This window comes from Ambystoma mexicanum, chromosome 12, assembly GCF_040938575.1.
Source record: "Ambystoma mexicanum isolate Mex_15411 chromosome 12, UKY_AmexF1_1, whole genome shotgun sequence".
Lineage (NCBI taxonomy): Eukaryota > Metazoa > Chordata > Amphibia > Caudata > Ambystomatidae > Ambystoma > Ambystoma mexicanum.
The window spans coordinates 524,910,445-524,926,149 of NC_090936.1; the positions used below are offsets into that span (position 1 = coordinate 524,910,445).

General features: G+C 46.9%; 1 protein-coding gene and 1 pseudogene across 1 annotated transcript in view; one reads left to right on the top strand and one right to left on the bottom strand.

Moving 5' to 3' along the window:
* Positions 1–15,705, top strand: part of OSBP (oxysterol binding protein) — a 1,428,945-nt gene that overhangs the window by 141,638 nt on the left and 1,271,602 nt on the right. The window lies entirely within an intron of this gene.
* LOC138512984 (vacuolar protein sorting-associated protein 18 homolog pseudogene) lies at positions 308–3,255 on the bottom strand (annotated as a pseudogene).

Consider the following 15,705-nt stretch of genomic DNA (forward strand, 5'->3'; position numbering starts at 1 on the left):
TGTTTGTTCTCCCATTCATTTTATAGTCTAAGACTAGATATGGAAGAAAAGAAATATGCAAGGTTCTACTGATTTTCTTTTCACAGACTGGCAGAAATCCAAAATATAACTGATATTTATTAACTTTATCTAGCACTGTGCTAGTCAAGAATATTTTACAATGTTTTCTGAAACATATACTGTATTTTAGGCGAGGGATAATTTCTGTATCCCCTTGCTGTGTTCTAAAAGCCACGTAGCAGCAGGCTTGTGTGGGTAGCAGACTAACACTCTGGGAATATGTCATTAGTTTATTAGAGTAGCACTCCATTATATAGCCATTCAAATCTAAAACCAGCTTTGCATCGCTTCACTATACTTCTGTGGATCAATGAAAGGTTTGTCAATAGTCCGAATCATTAGCTCCCCACAGTACACACATTCTGCTGTCACAATATCATCAATGTCCGCCTTAATGTGTTCACGAGTGTGCTGTCCTTTTCCAAGGCTGATCATATCTTCGTCCTTGGGTTGGTGGCGACTTTTCAGAGGCTGGTTAGTAGTGATGAGCTTCTTCTGAAAGTCTTCTAATTTGACCTGCTTGTATGTTGGCAAATTGGGGAGAACTGCCTGCAGTAAGCAGTCGTAATATAACATATGCCCCCAGAGAAAGAGATAGAAAGTGCGGTTCAGGAGGGGGAAATCACAAGCGGAGCACTTCTCTTGGGGTTCCAAAGCTCCATACTTGTTTCTCATCTCTTGAATGTCCTCCCGGATCCTTTTTGCACTCAGTGGCTCCTTCCATTTCAGTTTTAAGCTCCTCAATATGCTTATTGTAGGCATCCAATGAACTACATATGGCTTCCTTGAAGTGATCGATGGTGACAGAGTCAGGGAAGAAAAGCAGGATATCTTCAATCTTTAAAAGGTTACAGCTAGACAGACAGACCATGGCTTTCTTCAAATTCTTTTCTTCCTGAACAATATGGCGAGCAATTTACAACCAGAGCTGCTTCTGCAATTCCTCGTAGTCTTCCGGCAAATCGGCACAGGTGTTTGCAAGATCAACATCCACCTGCAATGCAAGGTCTACAGCTTCCTCATACAGTTCCATCGTCCAGTAAACATGAACGCAGGTATGGTGGTGTCCGTGTTCTGCACAAAGTCGAAGCGCATACTTCAAGTCATAGTGAATTCGATTGGGGTTCGTGCCAGCATTCAGAAAGTATGGCAACAATGAGTCTGGCCGATACTGAGTGTAGAGAGACCAAAGATAGTTATGAATGGCTTTCTCAGTTTCTTCTAGCTTATAAACACAAAACTCCATATACCGGATGGCTTCATTGATCTGTTGAGAGCTGCCACTCTCACTATAGTTCACAAGTGCTGGAATAAGATTCTTGGCATCCAATCTCTTGCCCATAGCGATCCATTCATCTACCACCTGTTTTGGAATGTGCTGCATTAAAACTGGAGAGAATTCATAGAAAAGAGTCTTGTCTTTGTGCTTAGAAAGAACGTTCAGAGCTTCATCGTAGTTGCCATGCTGGCAGTGATGGGATACAACCCGATCGTAGTCCTGCAGAAGTACAGCAAAGTACACCATGTGCTCGGTGTCTCCATGACTGGCCAGGAGATCATGGATGGCTGTAGGGTTGTTACAGAGACAATCTTTATTTTTTGAGCTGCTTAAGAAGGTACAGAACTCATCTCATTTTTCAAGGTATAGGTTCCTCTTTGTAGCATCTCCTTCTAGTAATCCCAGGTGGTTTAAGTATAGTTCATTTAACCAGGTAGTAAGTAGAGTGGCCTGTATCTTCTCTGTAGATTTCAGGCTCCCCAGCTTCTTGAGCAACAATTCCATTAAAACCTCTTTCTGCTTGGCTTCAATAAATTTAAGGGCCATTTCCTCAAAGTAATTCTGAGTTAGCGCATAGCATTTGGCACTCTCCAGATACCTCTTGTTCTGGAAGCAATGTTCTGCCTCTTTTGCAAGGACAATGTCAAGGCAGTCTGGCCTTTCCTTGCAGTATTCCTTTGCTAAATCAAACTTGCCCATGTCGATATACATCTTCCACACATCCCTCGACTCACGCTGGACATTGTAAAGGAACACAGCCTTTGCTGTGTGGATCCAGATTTGCCCAATAGTAGGATCCTTCACCATTCGCTTCAGAGAACCAAACTTCTCCAGGAACAAATCCTGGAAGACGAATTGACCATTCAAAATACAAACTGCTTTTACTCTATCATGTAACAGCAGAAGGAAATGGAACTGGGTTAGAACAATGGAGATTGGCTTATTCACACACAAGTCGATGTCGGTAGGGTATTCCCAAACCTATAAGTTACTCAGCACCGTCTCAGCCAGGCCATGGTCCACTTTGCCATATAACACTCCATTTCCCATCATCCACGCAAAGGAACTAGGAAACAACTGCATCTTTGAAGTGTAGAAGGCAATTGCACTGTAGCCAAGATTTGCTGGAAACTCTTGGAAGCCTGGCATGGGATCTTTTTGGGTGCTGAATAAGGAGCTGAAGCTTTGCTGTCCTGCTCCATCAGGTAATTTACCAACAAACTGGAAAAGTCGCTTACGCGTGGTGGCAATAATAAAGCACTTTCCTTCTTGACTTCCTTCTATCTCTATACAGCACACTGGAGCAGGACCCCCTTCCTCGTTAAGCGTATAGACCAAGCGGAAGTACTGGTCAGGATTTGTGTTAAATAAGCCACCTTCACTGATAGAAATGTCCGCTTCAGAGATTTGGCCCTGCAAAGTGCCCACTAGAATAGGGCCAGTGTTGGTCTCTGTTGATTGAAAGTGTGGGATGGAATAAGTTTCTATCTAATGTCCTCTCCGTCGCGACAAAGGTCGAACTTTCTGTGTATTTCGGTTTAAATGGAGGCATTCGCTGCTATTCAATGCAATGAGCAGATGGGATCCTGTAGGGTCTAGGAACATCTTGTGAACCCTTGCATCATCCTTGCGCCCCAGTCTACGTGGTTGGGCTGATCTGCTTTCATTAAATCAATCCTGAGAAGGGAATCCCTGCCAAGGCTCATGCAAAGCTGGTTACTGCATACAATAAGGCTTTTTATATTCTCTGGTGGTGTAAAATCAATGCTTTGTTTATTGAAAATAGGCTTTTCCTTCTCCAACCAAGCTTTAACAATACCTGACAGAGGCACCCCGATACTCCTGCGGCCATGGCTCTGCGAGGGGGGGAGGGGCCTGGAAAGCGAATCCTTTTACTCATCCAGGATAGATGCCATGCTACTTTTTCTCAGGCTCTCAATTCAGGGTACAATTGTGTCCCGGGGCTACTGTGCACTCAACCCCGCAGCCCAGCATCACACGTCCACCCGGTATATCCACGTGACCATCTGCAGTGACAACAATGAACATAGAAAGAGGACAACAGGATACGCTCTAGAACGTGACGCTGCGTGCAGGTCAAAACTATGCAGCAGGCTAGTCATTCCCTCTTCTTCAAGACTAAGGGGATGTCCTTACTGTTTAGGTGTGACAGTATAAACAACCAATCTAAAAGGGAAGAATAGTTATGTACATGGTCTGTATACGGGAAAAAACAGGGCAAAATGAGGCTTAATTGGACCAAAGACAAAGTTGTTGTTATCCCTAACCGTAGGGGTATTATGGTACACAAAGGACGGTTATACGGGGAAAAATGCTTGGATTGGCTGTCTATAATTGCCCTAACTAGAGAGTGGAGTTTGGGAAGTCCAAAATGGACGCTAGATCGGGAGATGTTCTGCCAAATGGAACCACCCAACAGGTTCTAAGTTGCTTAGAGGGGGAAAAAATCTCTCGTGATGATAACTCGAGCACCTTATAGCTAACATGAATGGTGTAAGGGCATTGGGATTTCCAAGTATGTGCTTTATTGACCCAAATGTCTCAATCCTTTTCATGCGGGTGGTTGTCTCAGTTAAAAAAAATATTAAGAGGTGATTGGAACAGCAAGAAAAGAAATTCTTTTTTTGAAAATCAATGTCACTTTTCTGCACTGGAGGTGCTAAAAACCCATTTGATACTGGGTTGTGGTCTTTAGTGTCTTAGTATCTCCTCCTTGTCTTGGAGATATCATAAAGTGTTGTGGAGGAGCCACAACAGGTCAGGTCGACTGGTTTCGATGGTTATGGACGGTTGAGAACAATCTTCTTCGGGACATTGGATTTCTTCATATAATGATACAATCACTTGCTGTACTCGAGGGTAGGACAGCATACACAGCATGCACAGGCTACACAGAATCCTGTATTTGAAAACATAATGAAACATTGCAAAAGAGGACATGAGTAACTTCTAATTGCAATGTTGTATACCAAAAAATACCAGAACATTCACAATCATGTTGCGGTGGCTATTTGGCTATATACAAGGTGCATGTGCTCTTATTTTTGGAGCATGGCCACCTAGTAGTGGCTGGAAAAAACCTGTCGAACCCTTAGTCCGGGGCACCAGGATGAAGGGAGTGCTCAAAAGGGGGGGGGGGGCAGCAGGGGAAAAGGAGGGCAGCGGGGGGTTACCGGGGAGGTAGGGAGAGCCTCCACAGTGTGGATGGTTTCATATCAAATAATGGAAAAATAAGGGCTGTGGTTAAAGTGTCAGGGGTGAAGAGAAGGCATCCTACCTGAATGTGGTCAGGGAAGCGTGATCTCGGGGATGTTCATGCCGCGGCATTAATTCTGTGTGTAAGATGAAAGAAAACGCTCATTATGGCGAGCGGCTATGTGACTAGAAAAAAGGACAAGCACGGTTGTGCTGGAGGAAGGGGGGGCTCTTATCGGTTCTGTGTGCTGCACCGGCAGGGGCTGTGTTCAGAATCATTAGAATATGGACACGGAAGAGGCTCGATGGATGAAAGCTTCCACAACGCGTCACACGCGGAAGAAGGCGTGGCTAAGCAAACGGCTTAGTCCAATGTCGAGTCGGAGCTGGGGGGTATGTGCATGTACGTGTGCCCTGGCTTGGTCCAATGGCTATGGGTCTAGCCGGAGGTGTGTGTGATTGCAAAACGGACCTCTGGGGGGCGGGGCCTGTGCGATGTGCGAGCTCCACTGCTCCGGTGTCGCGGAAAGCAACTGACAATGCTGGTACAGCCAGGAATGTTTGAAAGGCCGGCCAGCATAAATTAAGAGTGCGTTCGGACACACAAAGGCACGAGCTGGAATGTGGCCTGCAAGGAGTAGTGGTGTCCGGATTTGTAGCGAGGGGAGGGGGGCATGAGGGAGAGGAGGGGAAAAGGGAGGAGAAGGAAGGAGGAATTACCCACTAACACGGGTGTGTAGGGTGGCACACCACTGCTTTGTTCTACAACAGAACAAGGTACTCAAAACTTTGCAGGCAAATCACTGTGTAGGCAAAAGATGCATGTTGTATCGTGGGTTATTGCTGATGGCTACAGGCACATAACCTGGATGGAAAAGGGAGACGGCATATATTATGATAAGAACACATGTAGAAAGGAACACACATCATGCAGTACATTGTTAATTCAATTCGCATCTAGTCGAAATGAGGTGTTCCGTGCATGGTGTAGTGTATGCTGCACAGAATTGCCAAAACAATTTACAAGAAATTTTCTACAAAACATTTTTTTACAAAAAATGAGTGCTGTAGCACAGCGAGCTCCTGCTACAATTTATGGGCTACAGACGCCTCTGTAGCAGAACTGATGAGTACATGAATCAAGCCAAAATCCTTAAAAACCAACTGGCCAAACGCTGGTATCCGAAGAAGATCATACACGATACCTACAAAAGGGCCAAACATATACTTGCTCATGCACACTTGAGCAACATCACAAGCCAACAGAAGACAGAATAATCACAGCAGTATTCAGTTACTCACCTGCATTCAACAAAATAAAGAAAGGGATCAAATCCGTTTGGTCAATCCTCAACACAGGCACATCCAGTATAGCAACACTGCGCTTCGCGCTCAAAAGGAGACGAAACGTGAGAGACACCCTTGTCAACACAATACACCCAGAAGCTGACACAGCACGAGCCACACAGAACGTCCTTTGGAACCAAGCCCACCATAAGGGCCACACTCCGTGTGGACAATGTTCCATGTGCACACAAACTGCTCGCAGTCCCACCATTGACATTGGCTGGACAACCCCATGGGTCCAAAAAGTCTTTACAAACTGTAACACGAGAGGAGTTGTATATATGATCACTTGTCCATGCAATTTACGGTACATTGGAATGACGGCCCGGGAAGTCAAAAAAGTATGATTGAACATAGATCATGTATCAGAACAAAGGAATTAACGGCACCAATGATCCCTATTTTTTTGGCAGAAGGTCACACAGCCGAGTCTTTCAAATGGATTATCCTCGAAAAGATCAAACGGCCCAAGCGGGGAGGCAATTACCACACCATGTTTACACAAGAACAGAAGTGGATTTTCCACCTGAACACATGCAATCGAGGCCTGAACGAAGCGATGCAGTAGCAGGAGCTCGCTGTGCTACAGCACTCATTTTTTGTAAAAAAATGTTTTGTAGAAAATTTCTTGTAAAAAGTTTTTTGCAATTCTGTGCAGCATACACTACACCATGCACGGAACACCTCATTTCGACTAGATGCAAATTAAATTAACAATGTACTGCATGATGTGTGTTCCTTTCTACATGTGTTCTTATCATATATGCTGTGTCTCTTTTCCATCCAGGTTATGTGCCTGTAGCCTTCAGTACTAACCCTTGATACAACATGCATCTTTTGCCTACACAGTGATTTGCCTGCAAAGTTTTGAGTACCTTGTTCTGTTGTAGAACAAAGCAGTGGTGTGCCACCCTACACACCCATGTTAGTGGGTAATTCCTTCTTCCTTCTCCTCCTTTTTCCCATCTTCTTCCCCCCTATCCCCCTCCCCTCGCTACAAATCCGGACGCCACTACTCCTTGCAGGCCACATTCCAACTTGTGCCTTTGTGTGTCCGAACGCACTCTTACTTTATGCTGGCCGGCCCTTCAAACGTTCCCTGCTGTACCAGCATTGTCAGTTGCTTTCCGTGACACCGGAGCAGTGGATCTCGCACATCGCACAGGCCCCGCCCCCCAGAGGCCCGTTTTGCAATCACGCACACCCTCGGCTAGACCCATAGCCATTGGACCAAGCCAGGGCACACGTACATGCACATACCCCCCCAGCTCCGACTCGACATTGGACTAAGCTGCTTGCTTAGCCACGCCTTCCACAATGCGTCGCACGCGGAAGAAGCGTTTATCCATCGAGCCTCTTCCGCTTCCATATTCTAATGATTCTGAACACAGCCCCTGCCGGTGCAGCCCACAGAACCGGTAAGAGCCCACCTTCCTCCAGAACAACCGTGCTAGTCCTTTTTCCCAGTCACATAGCCGCTCGCCATAATTAGCGTTTTCTTTCATCTTACACACAGAATTAACACCGCGGCATGAACATCCCCGAGATCACGCTTCCCTGACCACATTCAGGTAGGATACCTTCTCTTTACCCCTGACACTTTAACCACAGCCCTTATTTTTCCATTCTTTGATATTAAACCATCCACACTGTGGAGGCTCTCCTTACCTCCTCGGTAACCCCCCTCCCTTTTGAGCACTCCCTTCACCCCGGTGCCCCGGACTAAGGGTTTGACAGTTTTTTTTTCCAGCCACTACTAGGTGGCCATGCTCCAAAAATAAGAGCACATGCACCTTGCCTTGTATATAGCCAAATAGCCACCGCAACATGATTGTGAATGTTCTGGTATTTTTTGGTATGCAACATTGCAATTGGAGATTACTCGCGTCCTCTTTTGCAATGTTTCATTATGTTTTCAAATACAGGATTCTGTGTAGCCTGTGCATGCTGTGTATGCTGCCCTACCCTCGAGTACAGCAAGTGATTGTGTCGCTATATGAAGAAATCCAATGTCCTGAAGAAGATGGTTCTCAATCGGCCATAACCATCGAAACCGGTCGACCTGACCTGTTGTGGCTCCTCCACAACACTTTATGATATCTCCAAGACAAAGGAGGAGATACTAAGACCACAACCCAGTATCAAATGGGTTTCTAGCACCTCCAGTGCAGAAAAGTGACATTGTTTTTCAAAAAAAGAATTTCTTTTCTTGCTGTTCCAATCACCTCTTTTAATATTTGTTTTAACTGAGACAAACACCCGCATGAAAAGGATTCTGAGACATTTGGGTCAATAAAACACATACTTGGAAATCCCAATGCCCTTACACCATTCATGTTAGCTATAAGGTGCTCGAGTTATCACAAGAGATTTTTTCCCTCTCTAAGCAACTTAGAACCTGTTGGGTGGTTGCCATTTGGCAGAACATCTCCTGATCTAGCGTCCATTTTGGACTTCCCAAACTCCACTCTCTAGTTAGGGCAATTATATACAGCCAATACAAGCATTATGTATAACCGTCCTTTGTGTACCATGGTCTGTATACACCATATTTGGGTGCCTGCACACTGCTTGTGGGCATACACCCTACCTTCTGTGCCGCCTATCTTTTAATCTTCTGCTCCATGCGAGTGGAGAGTTTGATGCAGCTCATGAGTCACTTTTTTTTGCTATGCCTCATTTTTTTTTTAATGTCACCTTGCTTACTTTCTGACAATTGTCATTTTTTTTTCTTGACTGGACCAGTTTCTAAACACTTTTTCTGGCCTTCTATTGATGCAATGTATTTTCAGGTTTCAGCAGTGCAGATCATGTCTGGTACTGTTTTCTCAAGTGGACCTGTGCTCCCTTTGTCTCCACTGCATATTTTCCAGGATTCAGTGGAATAGAGCGAGTCTCCACAGAGCTTGTCTAGGTGAGCATCTGTTGATCATGCATTCCCACATTTACGCCAGCGATGCGCAGAGACAAGCACCTGAGATGGAGCACAATTGCTGCTTCAATTTCACTGGATCTGGTATTGTCTATGCTTGTATGGAATCCATCCGTTTGATCTGGAGTCAGCTACTTCAAGAGAAGCTTAAGATATTGTTGTACTGCCTCTCGCTGTCGTCGGGGGATTTTTTTCTTTTGACATTGGTAGGAAAAAAGCCTGCTCAATCCCATGTCCAACAAGGTTTTGATAATGGTGGATTGTGCACTTTGAGTACAAAGCTGGGTCATGAAAATATATTAAACAGGCAGAATCCTGATCAATTTGTGCAAAATACTGATAGTGCCGCTAAATTGTACAGGGGTTGGCAGAGCAAGGCATTGTTGGGTAAACTAATCTCCTGGGGGACCACCGCATTCAAAGATTGTGTGATTCTGCACATAACATTTGTGGTGATCGCTGTTTGGGCTTAGATCCCTGTAACCAGATATGATAGTTTTCATAACATGCTTTGTTGTCTTCCCCAGGAATTTAAACTGGGAATCCTGAGTATTAGCATCCTTGGTGAGTGCGTCAACCAATCATGTTGCTCAAAACCCGGGCTGAAAACAACAATCCAAACCAGGGTTCTGAGCAACCCACTTAGTGGAGGTGCACGCCCTGGCCATTTACCCTCCCCACTTACCTGAAGCAATGCTGCAGGTTGCTGACCCCACCCGACTCCACCGATGGCTGCCATCGAAATGGAAGAGGAGCTCTGCATCGAGTCCAAACTACATGGCAATCTTCCACAAACAGAGGGATTTATCTTGCAAAGGGAGGGTCAGGTACTCCATCCAGAGGTCAACACTCTCAAACTTCATGCCTGGTTTCTGAAAGGTTGAGATACAAGGATTGGGGCCTCCCGGATGACGTGATGGAGGTGTTGCTTTCGGCAAGAAGGCCAGCAACAAAATCTTTGTAACATTGGAATAAGTTTTGCGACTGGTGCAGGGAAAAGAATGTTGATCCTTTTCTATGTTCGACTCCGGATGTGCTATCCTTTCTGCTTTCGCTAGCACACAAAGGTCTTCACATTGGGACCGTTAAGGGTTATCCAGCAACGCTCTCCATTTTCAAGCGCTCATCGGAGGAATATTCCTACTTCAAAATTCCATTGGTGACTCAATTCCTGAAAGGGCTCACAAATGTGTTCCCACCTTCTGCTTTTGAGGTTCCAGTTTGCGACTTTAATTTGATTCTAAAATTCTTAATGTCTGCACCATTTGAACCTTTGTACACATGTCCATTGAGGTTATTAACCTTCAAGACTATACTGTTGGTTGCTCTAACATCTGCACGTAGAGTGAGCGAGTTGCAGGCACTCTCTTCAAAGCCACCTTTTTCTGTATTCCACAAGGACAGGGTTGTGTTGAGGGTTAAACCCTCCTTCCTACCTAAAATAGTATCGGACTTCCATTTAAATCAGAAAATCGCTCTGCCAGCGTTTTATCCTCCGCCGCATCTCAGTAAAGGGGAAGAAAGGCTCCATAGATTGGACCTTAGAAGAGCTTTAAGCTTGTGTCTAGGATGTCCAATTTGAGAGTGGACGACCAGCTCTTTATAGGATATGCTGGACGCAAATTAGGGCAAGCTGTTTTAAAACAGACTTTGTCCAGGTGAATCATCCTTAGGATTTTAAAATTCTTAGACTGGCGGGCAAGGACCCACCACAGGATTTGCAGCCACAATCCACCAGGGCTATGGCCTCTTCCCCTGCAAAGGGGGTCCCCATTCAAACCATTTGTGATATTGCAATGTGGTCATCGTTGCACACATTCATCAAGCATTATTGCTTGGATACTTCCCACACTAAGGACGTTGCTTTTGGTAAGGCGGTTCTTTATTCTGCCCTGTGACAATTGTCTAATCTAAATTCTCCGCCCTCCTCCAGTCTTGGATACTGTTTTGGGAGTCTGTCAAAGATGAGGAATAGGGGGGGCGTGGCCAGCGTGCGTGCGATGAAGACGTGATCCTTCGCTCCCGGGCCGCCAGCCTAATCCTGCACTCATCTTACTTAATAAAGACTGTGAGAAGACCTAAAAAACACTTCAGCGACGTATGAAGCACTGCCGCACCGGATCGTGACACAGCGGACTGAAACCAGTGCGGGGTTCTGAAGATACGGCTGCCGGAGGCTAGAGGCAACAGACCGCGATTGGCATCCAAGATGGCTGCCGAAAAAGAGAAGTAGGCGGAGAGCGCGGCGAGACTGTAAGGGAGCCAGCCCGAGGAGAGAAGCGACAGCTTCTGGCCGGAACAGCGGCGAGACAGCGAAGGGCGGACCAAGCGCTGCCTCCTACCTTGTAGCAATGGAGAAGGGGTATGATCGACAGGGGCCAACCCACGCCCGCTCTCCCTTGCAACGGACCATCTCAACCATGAGACGCTGGGGTGGCAAATACACCCCTGCGCACAGCCGAGCGAGGAGACTCCTCCTCTGCCCCCAAGCAGTAACGAAGAGCGGACAAACCCGGACTGCCAGCGGCGAATGGACAGAGCTTGGAGTCCAGAGACCCAAGGTGAACACTCTATCCTGCCACTTGTGGATACCCGCGAGGAATCCTCCCCGAATATCGTCACCTCTGCTGCACCTCAAGAGGGAGAAGAACCATCACAACCTCCCCCCGTGGGAAACCAACTTGGTACTGTGACAGGTCTCAACTTTACTGCCAGAACCCACGACACGGTCGCGGGCGCTCCGCTCTGTGTAGAGCGCCTGCTAGACCTTCCCCAGTGCAGCACCAGCACACACACCCGCCCTGGAGCCGCAGGGAAAAAGCAGACAGAAAACAGCAGTAAGGAGAGGGGAAAGGGGGAGACAGGAGGTGGCGATGCCAAGCGCGCGCCCCCGCCTGCTCTCCCGTGACGCCAGCACAGCTACAAAGACCCCGCGAGCCCCAAAGACCCCTGTCACAGTTCAGCACCAACCACACCAACATGGCAGAAAGTGGGGACGTTGACACTGCAAAGCACGATTGCTCAGGCACTCCCCTGGGCCAAGCTGCATGACTCAAGTGAAGAGGGCACACCACTAACAGTGGGTGGCAGGGGAAACCCCCCAAACTTCGAACCTACGACGACACTGGGCACCAACAAAAGGGTGAGGTCACCCGTATTACGACCAGCAACCCACCACAACAAACAAATCGGAAAACGGTGTACACACGAGCCAGAGTGGCCAGTCAGTGAAGCCCACAGAAGCGTCAGATGAGACTCATAAACAGCCCAAAGAAAGCAAAGTGTGCCAGACCGAGGGATAAAACACGCACACGCCTGAAAGTGTCCTAGAGGAACTGACACAACCCACAGCGAGTGCAGCAAACGGCAAACGAAACTGTAACACCCCCCACCCCTCATAGAGGTGAACGCGGTGGGACCCCACGACCAGGAAAGGCACATTACAACTGCTCCACTCGCGAGACTGGTGTCCCAATACAGCCTTTCGCTGCAAGCAACTAACAGACTCACACCGGAGCAAAAGGGGAAAACGCTCCAAACCTGCAAACAAAGGCAAGGCACTCAACCCAGTGGACAATAAACCCACGTTTCTGGAACACACTTGCGAACCAGCGTTGTCACCCTCCCCCCACGAAACGAAATAATCTCCCATGCCACCACGACGTGTAGACAACATGGGGAAAGACAAACCCAGGAAAACCTCCACACAGCAGGATAGAACAATACACACTCGTCGGAGCGGTCAGCATCAACGGAACCAGAGTACATGGAAGACGACATCTCCCTCAGAGATGTGATGAGTGCCATTGCCAGCTCCAGAACATCAATGGAGAAGAAAATGGACAGTATTGACGCCGATGTATCACTACTGAGACACGACCTCCAAAAGCTAACCTCATGCACCGGGGAGGCTGAAGCACGCATGTCGGAGACTGAGGACAACCTACGGGGGGTCAATCGACACACGGCTGGCATGCTAGACCGTATTAAAATCCTGGAAGCAAGAGTGGATGAAAGTGAGGGTAGATCCAGACGCAATAACCCCCTCATACTCGGCCTCCCGGAAAAGGCAGAAGGGGCAAGCATGGAGCTATTCCTTGAGCAGTGGCTCACTGACTCGTACAATGCAAAATCCTTTTCCAAGTTTTTCTCCATCGAGCATGCACATCGTATTCCAACTGGTAAAGTCGCGCCAGGTGCACCACCGCGCAGAGTCATCGCAAGATTCCTAAACTACAGGGATAGGGACGCCGTGCTACAGATGGCAAGATCGAAAGGGCTCATCACCTACAATGGATTTAAAATCGCCGTTTTCCCTGACTTCACCAGAGAGGTGCAAAAAGCGCACCAATCCTTTGATCCACTCAAATGTCTGCAATCAGTGGGAACTAAATACGGCCCAATCTTCCCTGCTCAAATTAAAATATTCCACAACGGCACGACGCCTAGGTTATAGGTGGAGACTTCACTGAGGTAATGGATAAAACCCTAGCTCGCAAAAACATGAGGGAGAAATCCCACCACTAACACCAAACTGGCCACCTTTGCCTCTGCAATGGGCTTGCGGGATGCGTGGCGAGATCTACACAGTAACGAGCGCGAATATTCCTTCCACTCAGGCGTGCATGCCTTGATGTCTAGACTACTTCTTCCTACCGAGCCAGAATATTCATAAAGCATGCAGCGCGTCCCTCCTTCCGTGAGGTATATCTGATCACTCCCCATTGCTACAAACAGAAAGACCACGTCCGCCTTCCACCTGGCGGTTAAACTCCCATTACCTGGGGTTCCCGGACTTACAAGAAAAGATAGAAACAGCTACCTCCAACTATTTTCGAACTCAATACAGGCTCGGTCGATAACCCTGGAACATTATGGGAGGCTTACAAGCCAGTTTTGAGGGGTGAATTCCTCTCGTGGACAACAGCTAAAAAGAAGGCCAAGCGGGAACAGGTTGTAGAAGCTGAAAGAGAAGTTATGATCAAAGAAACAGAACACATTACTAATGATACTCCCGAGTCAAACAAAGCTTTAATACTAGCGCAGAAGAAGCTACATAATCTGTCCTTGGACTGCCCCAAAAAAGCACATAGTGCCATGAAGGCACACCTATACGAAACAGGGGAAAAAGCTGGCAAATTGCTTGCATGGCTGGAAAAACGAGATGAGGGACACCTGCAAGTTAAAAACATTAAAAATATGAATGCGGAAATAGTCTCCTCTGACAGAGAGATAGCGGAATGTTTTGCTAACTTCTATGAAGAGCTATATAAACACCCTAATACCGTAGTGGACAGGACCATATTAGACGAAACTGACCTCCCAATAATCACCACAGAACAAGACACTATATTAGTCAATAAAATAACAGAAGACTAAATATCGGCAGCTATCGCCCAACTTCAAGCAGGCAAGACCCCAGGCCCTAATGGCTCCCCACTTGACATCTGGAGAAATATAAAACATATAGATATACCAACCCATCTGCTTAACATGTTTGAGCACTCCCGAGAAGTAGGTATACTTCCACTGGACCTACGTAAGGCCACAATAATAGTAATCCCAAAAAAGGGCAAACCCCCAGATGAATGTAGCTCCTATAGGCACATAACCCTAATTAATAGCGAAGCCAAAATACTAGCCAAAGTACTGGCTAATAGACTCCAAACGGTTATCACATCACTGATCCATCCAGACCAATGTGGCTTTATTCCGCAGAGATCCACAAGGATGAACATCCGCAGGCTGCATTTAGTGCTTTAAAGAGCACCCACCATACAACAATCGTTGGCGTTATTGGCCATACACTTCAAAAAAGCCTTTGATTCTTTCCACTGGGGGGCTTTGTGGGCAATTATGAGAAAAATGAACTTTGGAGAACAATTCATAAAATGGGTCCAGCTCTTATATAACACCCCTTTAGCAGAAGTGAAGGTGAACGGATGGTCCTCTCGTAACTTTCAACTGGGGAAAGGAACCAGACAAGGGTGCCCACTATCGGCGATGTTGTTCGCACTGATCATTGAGCCACTGGCTGTGATCCTGCCTAACACAGCGACGTGGTCTGGTTTCCGATGGAGCTCAGCATGGGAAGACAAGGTATCTCTCTACGCAGGTGATCTTCTGGTGTATCTAGGCGACCCAGCCATCTCCTGTCCTATAGTTACCCAAATACTGATAGAGTACGGGGCCTTCAGTGGCCTCAGGGTGAACTGGTCCAAATCGGTACTCTTTCCAGTCAAAGGAATAGACTGTATACCGCCCCAAGGCTCCCCATATGAAATCAAACTCAACCAATTTTGATATCTAGACATCTTGATTGCAAACAGACTACACAGTTACGTGACCCAAAACCTGCAACCAATAGTGAAAAGATCTGCACAAGACGTGGTCCATTGGGAATCGCTGCCATTGACATTACTAGGCAGGGCGGCGCTCTTAAAATTGCTTGCCCTCCCCCGATTCTTGTACATTTTACAAAATGCCCCCCTTCACACTCCCACAGCGGAACAGCAGTATTTCGCAAAATAGATGAAATAATCTGAAAATTACTATGGGGAGGGAAACACCCAAGGATAGCTCTAAGGACCCTCCAACGTTCAGTATGGGAGGGGGGAATCGGGCTCCCGAATATCCAAATCTATTACTGGGCGACCCAGATGGCGACAGTAAACGACATATTGCACGGCAAGCCTCCAATTGAAAGCCTCTATACTATGAAGGGACACCCCCCCCCTGAACGCACGATAACGCATACAGCCCAAATCTGCAGAGAAATGCACAGGCACATTGGGTGGGAAAACAAAATCAACCCAGTACAGCCCCTCCTGGAATAATGCCCACCTCATGGAACTCGATAAACTCCCTAAAT